A 3,811-nucleotide genomic window follows, 5' to 3' on the forward strand; every position below is an offset into this window, starting at 1 on the left:
CGAAAAGTCTGTACCAAATTGTTGTGGCTGTTCCAGTGTTCTGGTATTTATTTGGGAGAAAGAAGTTTTTGCTTAGAGATTGGCAATGTGAGTGTGTTTGCATGTGCATGAATATATGTGTATGCATGGGTACATGCATGTGCGCATATATGCACGTGTGTACATGAATGCATGTGTATGTACATGTATGTGTATGTGTGTATTGAGGTCTTGAGGGGAGCAGCTACCACATATTTGACATATTTGTCTAGCTTTAGTAAAGGGAGAGATCTCCATATGCCCAGCCAACTCCACCCAGGGCAGGGAGGAGTTTACCCAAAGTCTTAGTTTAGTCAAGCCTGTATAATAATCAGATGTCAGCTGCCTGCTTCCCTCACTCCCACCTCAAACCCTTCTGTACCCCTCAGCCATCTGGTTAAACTTTGCTCAAATCTTCTTGTGACAGCCCAGCCCTGGTTTCCCCTGCATCTCTTTGTGCCCTTCCCCATTGAGGTCTGGGTCTCTTTTGCTCCACAACACCTCCCACACTGGGTTCAGATCCTGGCTCTCAGACATGGAAACAACCTAAGTGTTCACAGAGAGATGGATGGATAAAAAAAAAATGCAGTGTATACATACAGTGGAATATTACTGAGTCATAAAAATAAGGAAATCTTACCGTTTGTGACAACATGAATGGAACTTGAAGGCATTATGCTAAGTAAAATAAGCCAGAGAGAGAAAGACAAATATGGTATGATCTCACTTATATGTGGAATCCTTAAAAAAACAAACAAACCCAAATTCATAGAAAAAGAGATCAAACTTGTGGTAACCAGAGACAGGGGTGGGGAGAGGAGGAATTGGAGGAAAGTGGTAAAAAAGTACAGACTTCTAGTTACAAGATAAATAAATGCAAGAATGTAATGTGCAACAAGATAACTATAGCCAACACTGTGGCATGATATATGAGAAAATTGTTAAGTGAGTAAATCCTGAGTTCTTATTAGGAGAATTTTTTCCTTTTTTCTTCTTTCTTTTCTTTTTATTGTATCTAAATAATAGATATTAGCTGAACTTGTTATATATGTTTCACAATATGTGCAAATCGAACCATTATGCTGTACATCTTCAGCTTATACAGTTATGTATGTCAATTATTTCTCAATAAAACTGGGGAAAAAATCCCGGTTCTCCCCCTCCTCCACTTTCTGTGTGACCTGGACTAATTATTTCGCTTCCCCATGCCTCAGTTTTTCATCTGTAAATGGGGATAAAAACCATTTTGACTTCATAAGGCTGTTGCAAGCATTAAATGAGTTAAAAGTATATTAAATGCCCAGCACAAAGTAGGTGCCAATTTGTGTTCAACCCATCTGTTTATATCAAGTTAATTTTCATAGACTTTGGTAAACGTTCGGGTTTTGTTGTGGAGTTGGTGGGTTATCCCCCATTACACTTTGCTTTTCCAAGAATGGAGCCACACCTTTCCACAGTGACTCAGCCTCTGACATTTAGATGGAGAAAGCAAGCTCTCTGCTACCTCCTGTCTTTCTGAGTGAAAGAGTGGCCGCTTAGCTTCACCTAAAGTAGGCTTTGGGGAAGTGGATGGCAGAGAAAGGCTGGCAAAATAACCCAACAGCCAGATGCTCTAGGAAGGCTGGTTCCTGCTCCTCTAGGCAGAGAGGAAACAGGCTTCTACTGCCTTGAGCTGCCCAGGAAGCAGCCACTGAGCACTCCCTTCTAGGATGCCAGCACTGTTGTTCTGGCCCTTGCTGAAAGCAGTCTGAAGTCAGGGGCTGCATTAACTGGATCTGTCCAGGGGATTCAGGTACTCAGTGAATAATGCTCAAGGGTGAGCAATCCCCCAAATCCTTCAAATGCTCCAGATGAAAGCCAACCCTTCCCAACCTCCCTTGTGTCTTACCTAGAATCAGCTCTCACCTGTCAAGGTTTTATGACTCTTTTCATTATCCACGCAGAAAGGATTTCATATAGGAGATTAAGTAACCGTAACTCTGCTGGCAGTCAGAGGATTGGCTGTCCTCTGGACCTGCAAGAGAGACCCTTGCACTTACTGCAGAACTGACCCTGCTGAGGGCCTGCTCCTTCGGCCATCACCTGGAAGGAGATGTCAGAATGCCAGCTCTGGGGGCTGGTTCTCAGAACCTGCATGTTTCTGCTAGACGCACACCGACAGCAACTGGAAGCACTGCACACTGCCTCTTGACACCCACAGCGTCAGTGACTGAAAGCACGAGGTGAGACATTGGACACAGGAGAGGCCCTGCCAGTCACCATGACATTGGGTTTTCTGCTGCAGAAAAAGCAGAGCTGGCAGGGTCTCTGGCCCTCTTCTGTGTTCTGAATCTTACAGGGTCTGAAACACACATCAGAACTCTAGCTGCAAGGGCATCTGGGAAACACTGAGCTCACAGTCTGGCTTCTACAGCTTGGGGAGGCTGGAAAGGGTGCCCTTCCCCACACACTTCACCCAGCAAGTGCCAGGACCCCCACTGCAGTCTGGCTGAGTTGAATCATGGTGTCCTCTCTGCCTTAGCACATAGTCTATTGCATGTTCAGACTAGCATTTGCTCACGGGGTGAGTGAGGTGGTCTTAGGCTCCGGGATGGGTCTGTACAAGGCATGGTCTTCTTTGCTGAACTCAGGGCAACATTTCTCCCCTTTTCCCATAAAGCTCCTTCCCCATATCCAGGCCCCTTAGACTCTTACCTTCAAGAGCCAGTACTTTTAAAAACATTTCTTCCAAATGGAGACAGCGCCATCCCCAAGAGGAATTCTGGAAATGAAAAGATTTTCCATCTTACTACAGGTATAATAGCTCTTTTCTCCATTTTTTTTTTTTTGCAAGTGGTAAAAACTCACACAGAATGGTTTAAACAAGGAAAGAAACTTATTGGTTTGTAAAACTAAAAAGTCCAATGTAGACTTCAGGCATGGCTGGATCCAGGGGCTCCAGTGATGTCATGAGATCTCTATCTTTTCTCTGTTTCTCTACTTTCCTCTGTATTGTTCAGGGAAATATTTCGGCCTTAGTCTGGGCTGCTATAGCAAAAATACCACAGACTAGATGGCTTATACAACAAGTGTTTATTCATCACAGTTCTGGAGGTTGGAAAGCCCAAGATTAGGGTGCTAGCAGATCTGGTGTTTGGTGGGAGCCTGTTTTCTGGCTTGCAAATGGCCATCTCACATCTTCACATGGTGGAGAGCAGAGAGAAAAGCAAGGTTTCATGTCTTTTCTTATCAGGACCCCTGCCTCACAGGTTGTTGTTGGCAGCCCAGCGAATGTGAGGTACAGCTCCCAAGGCCCTTTATAGACTTAAGTCCCAGACCATGCCTTACTTTTTGCCCTCTCCTCGGTGTTACCTTTGCTGTTCTCCCACAACAGCTAGAGAGGCACCTGGTTATCACATCGGAGGCAGGAACCTTGGCGCCACCATGTAGGGGCTCCACTTGTCATGGCTTTGCTTACACATGGCTTCCTCTGACTTGTTTCCAATGGTCCCTCCCAGCATGGTCATACCAACATAGTGCTGGAAGTTACTGAAAATCTCCCTTTGCATCCAGACAGTGGTCTGGAGGAAACTTACCAACATCTTTGGCCCTTCCTCACTGTCCTTCACACAGTGCAGAATGCTTTGTCCAAAATGTAGGCATAACCTCATTCTTGGCTCAGCACTTTTCCAGGTCTCCCTAGTGTCATGCATCCCAGGCCAGCTGTGTTCTGAATCCACCCCTTAGACACTAGCCACTTGTTGAAAATACAGCAAGTCAGGCCCTTTGCACATCCTGCACCTTCAACTGGGAG

The sequence above is a fragment of the Pteropus vampyrus genome, unplaced genomic scaffold (assembly GCF_000151845.1).
Source record: "Pteropus vampyrus isolate Shadow unplaced genomic scaffold, Pvam_2.0 Scaffold285, whole genome shotgun sequence".
In the NCBI taxonomy this organism is placed as follows: domain Eukaryota; kingdom Metazoa; phylum Chordata; class Mammalia; order Chiroptera; family Pteropodidae; genus Pteropus; species Pteropus vampyrus.